At 43.2% G+C, this 14,678-nt stretch overlaps 1 protein-coding gene across 4 annotated transcripts in view; it reads right to left on the bottom strand.

Moving 5' to 3' along the window:
* Nucleotides 1-14,678, bottom strand: part of TNRC6C (trinucleotide repeat containing adaptor 6C) — a 176,452-nt gene that overhangs the window by 81,949 nt on the left and 79,825 nt on the right. The window lies entirely within an intron of this gene.

The following is a 14,678-nucleotide window of genomic DNA, read 5'->3' as shown; positions in this document are numbered from 1 at the left end:
GACACATTTATGTCAGATCTGGTCCTCATAACAAATGAGCTTGATACCTTTAATCTAGGTAACTACAGCATGGATCCACACAGCCACATCAGTTGAATCATGGTAGGGAGGCATCTTACCAGCTAAGTGAAACTGGTAGAATGTCCTTTTTGCAACTGCATTAGCTTGTTCTCCAGCAATAAAGCTGGATTCAGTATCACGCAATAGCTCTACAGTGAGTCAGTGAGGGTCATCTGGACCCTTCCCCATCAAAAGTAGGAAGCACCATATCCTTCAGGACTTCAGCCTTCCTAACCAACATTAACTCTGCTTACCAAAATTTAGTTGCAATTCATTCACATATAGCCATTTAATCACAGCAGTCAGATATTGATTCAGGATCTCTGTAGAATCACCAATGGATTTGGATCAAGAAGTATAGAAGTGGGTGTTATCAGCACATTGATCAACCTATTCTAGAACATGAATGATTTCTCCAAGAGGTTTCATATGAATAGTGATGGAAATAAGCCTGAGTTTCATGGAACTCAGAAGGCAGACCCACACCAAAGATAACTGGTCCTCAATAGCAACCTTGTGAAGACTGAGACAAAACAATACCAAGCATATTGCCTAATCCCTAATTCTACTTCCAAATGTATCAACAGGATGGCATGATCCACTGTATCAATGGCTGCTGATAAATGCAGTGAGATGAGCAGAAAGATGCAGCCGTATCTACATTTAGATGGAGATTGTCAACCAAAGCCACCAGTGCCATCTCTGTTTTGTAGGTCTGCCTGAACCCAGACTGAAAGGGGTTATCTAAGAAGGCCTGAAGTTTCTCTACAACCACATATCTATCATTTTGCCCAGGAAGAACGAATTAGAGACTGGCAATAATGGTCTACACCATTATTGTCTAGTGGCTGTTGTTTTTTTTTAGATAGCAAAGAGATGACTGCCTGTTTTAGGGCCCAAGAATTCAAGCCCCCATGACAGCTGGAAGGCCAAGGGAGAATTTTCCATTTAGTGTTTCTCAAGAGGCCACAAATGGTTGATATTGTATCTGTAAACCGCTCAGGGAGCGGTATAAATAATTGAGTAAGACTAAGGGGGGCGGGCCAAGTCCGGGATAGGAAACAGGGGCCATGGCCCTCTGGCCCTGGACTGACAATCGGAGGGGTCAATCGGAAGGCGCAAGACTGACTGCCTCCACTTCAAGCGGGCCGCAGGAGACCACGCAGCCGCCTCCTCGGCCAAGGAGGGCACCTTGGCAAGGAGTGGCAGCCTGGCCCCAAGCGAAGCCAAACAGAGAGAAACAGACGTATCCAATGGCAATACAATAAATATATTCATAAAAGAAAGAAAAGTGTCCTTTTTTGTAGTTTTTCTTATTTCTTTATTCTGTAGAACTTATGTCAAAACGGAATCCAGGTAATCTTGATCCATTTTCAGTGAGATTCTTTCATCAGTGACAAGTGTCAATACAGACCGGTATTCCCATACCTATGTGAGCCTGTAGCCAGTATTATACTATTATTATATATAAGGCCCCGGGGGGGGGTAGTCTTTTGCTGAGGGACGTCACCGCCACCGCCACCGCCTGAGATCCTGCTCCACTTGCTTTCCCGCCAGCGCCCCTGACTTCCCATTTCCCAATGGGGGGCACTGCCAGCAGCAACTGCGCAGTGCCACGCCGAGGGGGAGCCCCAGCCATGGCAGCTCCCAGAGAACACCAAAGGTGAGCCGGCAGCAGAGTGGTAGGGCAGCCTCCGAGACAGCAGCCAGGGAGGAGGACGAGGAGGAGCCGCAGCCCGGTATCAACTGATCTACAAACCGGTCCCGGTCCCCAGACTGGGGGTTGGGGACAGCTGGTCTAGTAGAATGGTACTAGAAGGGCTTTTATAAAGGAATAGGACTATAGACTATTGCAGTGTTTCTTGTATGTATCATGTTTTATTGCAGTGTTTCTTGTATGTATCATGTTTTTATTGCATTCTACCTATCTCAAGGGTAGTCAAACTGCAGCCCTCCAGATGTCCATGGAGTACAATTCCCATGAGCCCCTGCCAGCGTTTATAGTCCATAGACATCTGGAGGGCCGCAGTTTGACTACCCTTGACCTATCTAATCCATTTTCTGCATTGTTTACAGTATGTCATGCCTTAGCCAGTTATTTATATTGTTGTTTAATTGTAATCCTAATCTCATGGAAATGTTATGCTGTTTGACTGGACTTTTTGTATATTTTGTAATCTGTATTTTGTAATCTGCCATAAGCATCAGCACAAAAGGGGGCATAAAATAAGCAAATAAATAAAAATATGAGAAAGATTCCTACACTGTTCCCTCCATTCACCATTCTATGCAGGCCGCTGCTTGTTCTTAAACAAGCATCAGTGTTTAGATTCAAAGCAGTGAAATTATACATAGACAGGGCTAGGAGTTTTTGTATTTTGAAGAACTCCCTAGTTGTGCAGAAAACAAGTAATGAGGACTAGTCATGCTCATTGCACAGACAGCTAAAGGAGGAAAAGAAAAGGTGATTTAAAAATTAGCCTGTATAGTATGTGGGGTAAATGTTTCAATTGTTTAATTCCCCGTGGTAAATTTTCTAGCTGTTTATCTACTGTATAGTATGTGGGGTAAATTTTTCAATTGTTTATTTCCCCATGGTAAATTTTCGATTGTTTATCTGCTCTGATATTTGTAATAATATTTAATGTTTTAGGGGAGGTATTGGTATTTTGTGATTTGATTTTATATTGTAAGCCACCACGAGATGACATTGTCATGAGTGGCGGGGTACAAATCAATCAATCAATAAATAATAGATTTGCAATACCTGAAATAATAACCTAGGATGCTTTAGTGTGAGCTTTTTGTGATGGTCAGTAAAGCCGGCTTCAAGATCTGAATAGCTCTATTTCCCTCTTAGAATTTTCATGCTGCTTTCCCACCATGGGAAATGCAGCACTGTAATTTCCAGGAGAAATCAATTCATGCAGACTAGGTTGTTGCAACATATATAAGAGGAGTCCAATCAAATTTCATTTCATCACGATAGCAAAACATATAATATATCAGTGATCTGTCATTCACTAGCTCCCAAAACCTTGGGGGAACACAAAGCTATTTGGGCCTCATGACTTCCTAGGTGCGTGCAGAAGGATATTCAACATTCTGATAACCTTGGCTTTGATTCTTGTTATTGTTGGAAAAGGGTTTTCTAGCTGCTACAAGTATGAAGCCAGTATGACACTACATGGTCATTGCTGGTCAATACTAGAAATCAGAAGGAAGATGAGCTGGTTTTCCATTTCTCAGGGCTTCAATGTCCTGAACTGTCACCAATTATTCAGTATCTCTTCTTCATTACGGCCCAAAACAAAATAAAGTATGCAAAAGCCAATATGCAAATAGTGCAGGGTTCAACTTTTTGACTCAAATTTAAACTATTTTAGTGAAAAATTACTTTAGGATATACTGACTCTGTTAAAACCTAGTTGATTAAAGGAAATTGTGTTCTTTTAACATTTCAATTGATTTGATAAGGTTCTTTAAATCAGTGGTCCCCAACCCGCGGGCCGCAGCCCGGTGCCGGGCCGCGAAGGCCTTGGCGCCGGGCCGTGGCTCCCTCTCCCCGCCCCCCCCCCGCAGTAAAAAACTTCCCAGGCCACAAGCTTGCGGCCCGGGAAGCTTCTTACTGCGGGAGGGGGGGGGAGAGGGAATCAGGGCCGTACCCGCGCATCGCGCATGCACGGGCGGGCAGTTGCCCTGCCGGTCCCCAGCCTCAAAAAGGTTGGGGACCACTGCTTTAAATACCTTCCATTAATGCCTCAATAGTCAGAACTTTAAACATTAAGATTTTATTTAGACTTTTGAAAACTTTGTTTTATGTATTCTGTGTGTGCCACCTACCTCTAAATTGGTGGTATTTCTCTTTCTCTCCTCTTGGCAGTCAACATAGGGATGGACAGACAGGCTAGTAAAATATTTATAGGCAAGTAAATTATCTTGATCTATCTCAAAACTAATATATAAATTGAATTTAAAAATCCTAAGAATTGCTCACTATTTTGTTTGGAATTACAAACACTGGATTATAAACAAGTAAGAGCATAATTCTGTTGTCCTAGCATAAAATATCTGACTTCCTTTACAACAATCCAGAATATAGCAGTAGTGACAGGCTGTTGCTGGGAAGCATTTAAGAATATATTTCAGATTATCTCTAGATAAGGAAGTACTATAGCTATATCTTAAATATGGTGGGCCTCAAATATTTAAAATATATGTTCCAAACTATTTCAAGTATTCACAGACACATTAGATAGAGAAGCTTGAAAACTGAGCAATCAGAGGAATCCTGAGAAGGCTGGAAAAATCCCAATTACCTGACAACTCAAGCATCCACAAATCCTAAACATATTTTTTTCCAGCACGACCCAGGTTTGTTCCTAAAATATGATACAGGAACCCACAAACACAATGCTAACACCATTTCCAGTCTCACACCAACCATCTCTTCGCTAGCAGGCATCAGAATAGATTTCATAGCAACTATCTTCTACTTCCTGTATTATACATATTTGAAAGCTGTAGATCTCAAATTGCTCCTTCCCAGTTTAGATAGGCACATCTCAAAAAAGTCAGTGACAAAAAGTTGAATATTTCTACTAGAAAATTCAATATAGTCCATTACAGACAACTCCTAAATCCAATACCCATTTAATCTTGAAATCCATATTGTTTCTCTGCAATTGCTATTTGAAATCCTTATCTTACATGTAGAAATCTACAAGAGCTCAATTCCCCCTCTCCCACTATTTCTTCTTTCCTGAAAGTGCCCACAGCCTCTCCCCTTTTCCTGCTTCCCTCACCTTCCCACCCAACAGCCAATCTACGTTTATCTGTCTCTCTGACTTCATTTCCCCACCCCCCAACAACCTCTATGTAAGGAAACAATGACCCAGTTTGCGGTGCAGGCCACTGGGCCAGGCGGCTTGCATGGCTGAAAACCCTCACTGTCACAACCATTGCTGGGTCCAGTATGCCTCTCGGCCTCTGCGGCTGGGCTCCCATAGTTCTCCCCAATGCCAGTCATTGTTGGGACTGGCACAGCTTTTAAGCATATCTCTATCACTGTCACTGCTGTTGCCTGGAGAAGGTATGCAAGTTAAGCCCCCAACATGGGGGGGGGGGTTGTTTTTAGTTTTCAGATTTTTCTGCAAAACTGGGAGGTCCCTTAAGTTTACAAAACAAAATCTGTTTAGTGTCAGTATGGCCCTAATTTGCAGACATAGATATCCACAAATGGACACCACACTTCAGAAATATACAGATGATTATGCATTATACTCACACACACCCCCCCCGCACATGGATAGAAAATAGCTGTTATGTCATAAACATTCCAGAGGAAGATTAGGACTTCAAGTGGGGCATAAGCAGCAGGAAGAGCAAGTCAGTTTCCAACCTCGCCAAAACCAATTAGTCATGCTAAAAATATACAGAAACTCTATTGTAAGGAAGCCAAGGCTGCTGATCACACCTCTCTCTCTCTCTCTCTCACACACACACACACTTGATAAATGCTTAACAATACCAGTGCTGATATATTTTACTTTTAGGAACAATCATTTTATGACATTGCAGTTACTCAAATTCTTCAGCCATATTTTGCACTCTCTATCCAGCCTTTCATCTATCATGTGTCTTGTACCTGATTTTATGCATTCACCACACATGAAGTGTACTCAATTTACATGCGGTTTCCAATATAGCCCTTTTAATGTCCATTTTGGGCAGCAGCACTAGATTTAGACAACTATAAACACAATGTTTGACTGAGAGAATCATAACAATTCTAACACACTGTCACTTCTAAAGCATTCAAATTAAAGGAATTACTTCTGTCAATGTGCTAAGCACTAAAAAATGGCATGTTTTCGCTATCCTATTGATATTTTACTACATTTATTATGATCATTAATATGCTTACAACTGAAAATTAAATTAGTGAAAATTTAAACAAGAGTCTTAATTTAAAACTAATAATATACATATTTTAATTCAGATCAGAAAAAAATGCACCGAAGGATACCATGGTTGAAAGGTTGCTGTTTGTTGTCTTCTTCAAGTTAGCAGAGTTTTAAAGATACTAAATTACTAAGTCAAAATCTAAAAAGGTTAGGTTAGATTTCTAGCCATTAGAGAACTGACTATATTAGTGTCCAATAAGGAGGACAGAACATGGCAAGTTTATAAAATAGAGGGTACTGTAAAAATGTACATAACTCACTAGAAACATTTACTGGATTTTAACTGAGCTAAATTCTACCCTTACCCTGACCTTGATGACTCAGGCTAGCCTAATCTTTTTGGATCTCAGAAGTTAAGCAGGTTGGCTCTGGTTAGTATTTGGATGGGAAATCACCAAGGAATTCCTGGGTAGAAGAAGACAACTGGCAAATTACCTCTGTTAGTCTCTTACCTTGAAAACCTTATGGGGTTGCCATAAATTGGCTGCGACTTGATGGCACTTCATACAAACAATCTCCACCCATATGTTATTTTCACAGTTTTGCACATAAAAATGTAAAAAATTATGACCTACACAAACCACTATTTTGTAACTCTAGCATGCTAAAAGTCCACATTCAAAAAGCATAATAAATTATGAGCTAATAAATGATAAATAACGTGTTTATCATCTTAATACTCAGATGTACTTAGCCATTGTTCAAAAGTACATATGCTTGATCTAAGCTTGGAAATATCTAGGCATTGACTTTTGTACTTGCTTTAATTTATACTGGCATCTAGAAGTTTTTCAAACACACAATGGAAAGCAAAAAACGGCCACCAATACTATAGTAATCTGTTAATGCATTTAGTTAAGATTATCCTAACCATTGTTCTCCTTAATATTTGTGAAACGCCTCTGTGGACAGAGCGCTATCCGGGACCATATCCAGTATCCGGACTGTGCTTCTGCCTGCATGGGCTAATCCGAACGTATCCAGAACGGATTGGGCCAGCCCTTGGAGTGCCTGCCTCCAGAAACTGGCCATGAGGCGCTCTGGCAGCCTCGCACCCAGGCCCTGCCTGGCTGCTGAGGAGGGTGCTCCTGCCCTGCCCTGATGGATCAATGCAGGCTCCAGCAGCCGCCGCAGCCCAACTGCCTGAATGTTCGGGCAGCGCACCTCCCACATTGCCTGCCGCATGCCAGGCCAACCAGCTGCAGGCCCATCACTTCAGCAGGCAGCGGGAAAACCACATCACCCACCAGCGTCATGGGCTGTGAGCCGCTTGACCCGCCACGAGGCACTTGCCAAGCCTTGCTTCCAGGATCTACCTACCCGCTGAGCCGCTCCCTCCCATGCTGCCCTGCATCGCCCACCCAATGACCCGCCAGCCACACCATCCGAACCGACTGCATGCCCTCCAGCTCGATTGCTGTCTGCCCGCATGACCGCCTACGGCTCCTTCGTCCCACCCACCTGAGGGAACAACATGTCAGTAGCCAGCCGCACCCTCGGGGGGGAGTGCCACTAGCACTCATTGCATTCCTGGATACAACGGGCTTTAATGCTAGTATATAATACCGGCATCTGAGTGCATGTGACAGTTCCGCAGAAGATAAGAGGCCTAGATGGGAGACCACCTGTGAATGAACTAAATGTAAGCAGCACTAAGTACCTTGCAGGCAGATTGGGCTATAAATTGTGTAATATTGCTTTATAATACATATATTTATTTAAAATCTTATTTTCTATTTTAACCATGAAGTTGCATGGGAAAGCCATGTCATATCTTAATTTATTAGTCACTAGTTTAAATATTTGCTCCTAGGATAAAACTCCAATTCCATCACTTCTTCCTCCTGTGATCTTTCCTTCAAGTGAACATCCAGTACTAGCATTCTATTCGGTTCTCCACTTACATATTTAAATTTCAACTTCATCAGCACTTACGAAAACTATTCAGGGCCTACAGCCAACAACTGAGTTCTTCCACAGGCTTTTAAACTCTTTGATGTGCAAGACAGCAAAACCCCTCAGTTTTAAGATTACACAGAATCTTCAGCAAAACTATATACAATTTGAAGGAATATTTAATGTGTCTTATTAAAACATTTTATTACTTCAGAACAGTTAAAAATAAAAAGGCTAAAGGTGAATGAATTCCTACAAAAGGAGGAATAGAAAATATTTCAATGTTATTTCATTTAAAATGCAGCATATACAACTCCCCCATCAACTAAACCATTGAAAAGGGAATCCAAACAAGTTGTTTTCTATAATGCTGTCAAAATAACCATCTTTCAAAAGGTACAAATAATAAATTAAGTATCTCACTGTGGCCTACAACGATCTGATTAAGCTTTGCATAGTGGCTAGGAAGACACCGAAATAACAATGAACAAAATAATGTTTCTACATTCAGCTTTTGAAAACTCTAGACTGGCTAACTAGAAAATAGACAAGACCTGAAAGTACCAGAAAAAGAATTTAACATTGCAGTAAAGATTGAGGGAAATTAGTTATTATATGCATGAACATATGTACAAACTTAGTTGGCACTTCAATGAGGTCCAAATTTTTACTCAAACAGCAATTGCTCTAAAATTGCACATACTTCTCTCAATAGTGACAGCAAGGGTCCCCTACCTTTTTGATTCTGCAGGCATCTTTGGAATTATGACAGAAGCAGGAGGGCACAACCAACAAAATGGCTGTTACAGGAGACAAAAAGTCAAGGACTGGAAATGCAGAGTTTAGTAAGTAGTGTGGTCCAACAATTAGACTACAGCGCTAGCACTGGTGAGAACCAGAATCAAATCCTCACTCATCCATGGGCTCGGTTGCTATTTTTCTATGTAGTTCTATGTAAACTACCCCCACTTGGTTGCTGGGAGGATAAGTTGGGGCAACCCATGTACACCATGGTGAGTTTCTTGGAAGAAGAGCAGCATTTGGACAAATACCTTATATACTCTCATATATGCCTAGTTTTTCAGCACCTTATTCCACACTGAAAAAGCCGTCCTCGGCTTATATGCAGGTATATACGGTAATGGAAATAAAAGCCTGCTCCAGCCAGCCAATCATTGTATTGCCTTCTTGGGGCTATGTTTCTTTTAAAAGTTAATTTTTACAGTTCTTTCTTTCAGTGTTCAGTTTTACAGTTCTTTATTTCAGTGTTTTGTTCTGGGGGGGGCACTGCAGTTATTGTCCATGATCCCAGTTTGGTAGCTGTTGTACTTGTTGTGTTGTTGTTGTTAGGTGTGAAGTCGTGTCTGACCCCCATGGACAATGATCCTCCAGGCCTTCCTGTCCTCTACCATTCCCCAGAGTCCATTTAAGTTTGCACCAACTGCTTCAGTGACTCCATCCAGCCACCTCATTCTCTGTCGTCCCCTTCTTCTTTTGCCCTCGATCGCTCCCAGCATTAGGCTCTTCTCCAGGGAGTCCTTCCTTCTCATGAGGTGGCCAAAGTATTTGAGTGTCATCTTCAGGATCTGGCCTTCTAAGGAGCAGTCAGGGCTGATCTCCTCTAGGACTGACCAGTTTGTTCGCCTTGCAGTCCAAGGCAGTGGTCCCCAACCTGCGGGCTGCGGCCCGGCGCCGGGCCGCGAAGGCCATGGCGCCGGGCCGCAGCTCCCTCTCCCCGCCCCCCCCGCAGTAAAAAACTTCCCAGGCCGCAAGCTTGCGGCCCGGGAAGCTACTTACTGCGGGAGGGCGGGGAGAGGGAATCAGGGCTGGGCTGCGCCCATGCAGGCCACGCCGGCGCGGCCCGATCCGCGGGCGCGGCCCGCGGGTGCGGCCCGATCCGCGGGCGTGGCTCGCGGGCGCGACCCGATCCGCGGGCGCGGCTTCCGGGCGCGGCCCGATCCGCGGGTGCGGCTTGCGGGCGCGGCCGGGCCCGGCTCGATGCGCGGGCGCGGCCCGCGCGGGCGCAGTCCCCGCGGGCGCGGCCCGATGCCCTGCCGGTCCCCAGCTTAATAAAGGTTGGGGACCACTGGTCCAAGGGACTCGCAAGAGTCTTCTCCAGCACCAGAGTTCAAAAGCCTCAATTCTTTGACTATCGGCCTTCCTTATGGTCCAACTTTCACAGCCGTACATTGCAACTGGGAATACCATAGCCTTTACTAAACGCACTTTTGTTGGCAGGGCGATGTCTCTGCTTTTTAGGATGCTGTCTAGATTTGCCATAGCTTTCCTCCCCAGGAGCAAGCGTCTTTTAATTTCTTTGCTGCAGTCACCATCTGCAGTGATTTTGGAACTGTCCATTGGGTTTTCATGGCAAAGATACTGGAGTGGTTTGCCATTTCCTTCTCCAGTGGATCACCTTTTGTCAGAGCTCTCAGCTATAACCTGTCCATCTTGGGTGGCCCTGCACGGCATAGCTCATAGCTTCACAGAGCTACGCAAGCCCCCTTGCCACGGCAAGGCAGCAATCCTTGAAGGGGGGTACTTGTTGTAGTAGGTTACCAACTTCGCATTCTGTTGTTCTGCTCTGGTTTGCTGGCCTGGGGGACACTGTTTGGTTCTCCTGCCAGAGCTGTTCTCACAGAGCAGTTCTGTCAGAGCTCTCTCAGGGTATCTGGCATCAAGAGAGGAAGGGAAGGCAATTGTAAGCCGCTTTGAGATTCCTTTGGTTAGTGAAAAGCGGGGTACAAAATATAACAGTTGGATAACATCAGTAATACTGATCAGTGAAGATTAATATTTCATCATTTTGAAACATTATGGATTTATTTACTTGTTTTTGGATATGGAATAGGAAAACTTTCACATTTCTAGGCACTTGCATCTGTATTGGGATTTGCCCAGCCCTAAACAAAGTTAATCTTCATTAGCTGTTTACCTTGAGTTTTGAATTATTTTACCATGACTAAGCCAGGGGGGGGGGAAGAATTCAAATTAAATAATGTTTCATTAACAGAACTTCCTATGCATATCATGCCATGCAAGTTCTCATTTACCGAACTCTCCCCTCTATTCTAAAAAATGTCCTTCACTGATACAAAACTATTTTGGACAGGTGCAAAGCAGGTATGCTCATGGGCAGAATGTGATCATGTCTTGTACTGGATCAGATAGGGCATGATTGTGGCAGCAAACTTCTGGAAGCCTGAGGAGTCTGGTGTTAGAGCTGTGACAGCTCTTGTCTTACCCTCTGTTTTTGTTTATACAAGCATAATCCCTTGGGACAAGAAACCTGGAATTCTAGACAATTCTTACTCTTGCTACCCACTTTGAATTGGAACTTTGTAACAACTGGCATACTCCTCTCAAGCAGATGCATTTGTAGGCTTCTGAGAACTATGTAGAGAGCTTAGCTGCACCATGAGTTCTCATGTTGCCAGTATTTTCCTGAACTCTGTCTCTTCCTTTCTAACCTAATTACTTGTTCTGAAATAAGCCCTGGCATGTATGCTGCAAGGGCTGGCTGGCCATCTTCCTTCTAGCTGACCCCATTCAGCCTCCCCATTTCTCAGGCTATTCTTAGGGAAGAATATACTCAAATATTTGCAAGTAATTCTGGTTCAGCTAGGCTATAAACTGGCAGGGAGCCCATTAACTCTCCAAGGACTAGTTCATCTTGCTCCAGTATCACATACTGCACTTGTATAGTGTGGCTGCCAGCTTCCATGGTTTGAAGGCTTTGAAAGCAACAGCTGCTGAAAAATCTCAGCTTACTTACTTTAAAGGAAGATCACTCTAAGCACAGATTTTGAAATGTTAATTTTCAAGCTGTGTTAGCGTTCTATATTGTTTCAGCTCTCATGATTGCAAGACAATATAAAGATATCAGTAGCTCTCTTTTGGAAAAAATACTTAGACAATGTTGTACAACTGATCCTGTGTAAACTGACTCTTTTGCTTTGATCACAGGTTATTTCTGCAAGAGTCAGAGATATCATTTCTCAAACTGGGTGGCAGAAGATACTAGCAGGTGGAGTGCAATCAATCTGCCTATACAGGCTATAAACAGGCAAAGTTCAATGCCGCCGAGTGCTGCAGACCCACAGCAGTCAATGCAAAGAGAGGGATAAGGTTGAGCTCTCCTCCTTGCTGGAGGTGGTCTGGTTACCTCAGATTGGAAAATGCATAATGACCAATGAATGGAGCAGCCACTTGAACAGACAAGAAGTTGCTCAGAGAGTGCATGAGCTAGGTGGATCTCAGAGAGTGGTCAGAAGTGTAACTTCAAAAGGTTTCAGAAAAAAAATGGTTAATAAGAAATATTACAAAAAGTTACTTGAACACTTTAATTGGTTTTTTTTGTATTTTATTCATGGTAGCCTCTTATGATTAAGGCTGATGATTTGAAAGGAATGTCCAAGGTCAACTGAATTTCACGCAAGATTAAATGTGTTACTTTAACCTACATTAGTTACAAATTACCACAAAAGCAACGAATTCTTTTATTATAACATATATATGATGTAGAGAATGCCCATTTTACAAGCTGTATCAGAATAAATCTTAAATTACATACATGTCACCTAGTATGGGGCTTTAATGCGTGCAGAATGCAAAATTACTTCCTGGATTGTAGGACAGATTTGCTGCTTGCAAACACGGGAGTTATAGTTTAACCCTGATAAAATAAACATAGTAAGGCTCTTCACACTGCAAACTTCTTCCTTTAAATCTGTATGAAAACAGCTTGAGATACGCTTTGCAACCTGCTTCATACCTCTCAGAATGGGACAAGGTCCTCACAGTAACACCATGGAAGTCCCACATTCGACTCATCCTCCATCAACTACAGTGGCTATCAGTCAAATTCTGGATCAGGCTAAAGGTTCTGGTAATTACCTATGCCCCTCAAAGAGCTTTACGCTCTGCCACTACCAACTGGCTAATGATCCCTGGCCCTAAAGAAGCCCGCTTGGCCCTCCACCTGGTGGACGGAGCTCCCAGAGGAGATCAGGGCCCTGACATAAAGACCACTGGATACCTACTGAGAAGGGTCCTTCTCCCCTGGGGTATAACAGGAAAACTAAAACAGTTCCACAATGAGCTCTTCCGTCAGGCATTCAGCAACACCTGCAGGGCCCCTGCACCCACCCTCCTAGGAATCCATACACTCATTGTGAACCTTGGACCCGTTTGATTTGTTATAGACTGTTACCCTTTGTGGTAGTTGCTAATGTTAATGTCATTGTTGCAGTTCATTCATATGTTATGTAGAAACTAAATTCCATGTATTATTTATGTTCCACATAAACCACTCTGAGTCTCCGGGGAAGGTGGTATATAAATATAAAAATAAATAAATGAAACAATTCATTAAGAGGATGCTAACATTGTATTGACTGGGAGGGAGCTGGTTAGCACTCTATTATGACCCAATCAAGATATACAATGCAAAAACTGTAAAAAGTTGGAGAAACGTAAGCTCCTTCATTCATTTACATTCAGTCTCAGTTTATTGACCCCCAATGCTGTTCACATCAAATAGCTATAGCTTATTCTTGGCCTTATTGTGTAATCCTGTTCCTTTACAGTGATTTGTATAAGTGTTTTGAGTTATACCTCAAAATGGTCCATTACAAGATGGTCTGGGCTTTCCAAATTTCACCAGCTGAAAAAGGGATGTCTAAACATGCTCTATTAGTTTTGAAGCTAGGTAGTTTCCCCTCCAAAATTATCCCATCAATCACAGCAAATTAGTCTACTCCATAAAGGCCAAATCAGATGCAAGGAGAAGTGTGTTCATCCATTCACATCTAGTGTGGTTGTGGTTATGGATCTGTTTTTTAAAAAAAGCAGAAATGTGTAGGCAAGGAAAGCTGTTCCTTTCCCAATCCTTACCTCACTGAACTTTGGGGCTTTCAGTACTTCCATCCTGGTCCAATTCTAGCATTGTAACAGGACTTGAAAAGTGCTGAAAGCTCCAGAGCACAGCAAGAAAAAAATGACAAGGTTTAGTTTCCATTAATCACACAACTTCCTTTAGAAATGAACGGATGCACCCATTTTTTTATTATTATTATTATTATTATTTAGATTTCCTGCCACTCCCAAATGGCTCGTGGCAGGTTACAGTGTCTTAAAACCCCACTAAAACTCCCATTAAAAGACTTTAAAATGTCACAGCATGGCGGCACAATAATAAGATCCCCTTCCTACCCCCCTTCCTAAAAAAAGGGGGGGGGTGGAGGAGAAGGAGGTCAACGGTGTTCAAGAAGAAGCCTGGGGGAGAGCAGTCGATGTACCCCAGCAGCCCCAGCCTCAACCGTAGACCTGGCGGAAGAGCTCCGTCTTGCAGGCCCTGCGGAACATTGAAAGGTCCTGCAGGGCCCGCAGCTCTCCCGGGAGCTCATTCCACCAGGTGGGGGCCAGGACTGAAAAGGCCCTGGCCCTGGTCGAGGCTAGGCGTGCTTCCCTAGGGCCGGGAACGACCAGAAGATTCTCACTCGCAAAGTGCAGAGTCCTGCGGGGGGCATAGCCCTGCGGGGGGCATTTATAAATACATGTAGAAGATTCCACGCCAATATGTCTAGTTTAGTCCTAAGACAAGTCACCACTTTCACATCATTGACCATAGCTCTGTTCTGCCCAGCCTTCCAAGAAGCTATGATGAGCATACATTATTGGGATATGGAAATGAAAATCAGGGGGAAATGTGCGGACAAAGGCAATGCAAAGTACAGTATTCATGTGTATTCAGAT

Source organism: Paroedura picta, chromosome 3, assembly GCF_049243985.1.
Source record: "Paroedura picta isolate Pp20150507F chromosome 3, Ppicta_v3.0, whole genome shotgun sequence".
Taxonomy (NCBI): domain Eukaryota; kingdom Metazoa; phylum Chordata; class Lepidosauria; order Squamata; family Gekkonidae; genus Paroedura; species Paroedura picta.
The sequence above is the reverse complement of the archived record's forward strand: the minus strand, read 5'-3'. Positions and strand labels throughout refer to the sequence as shown.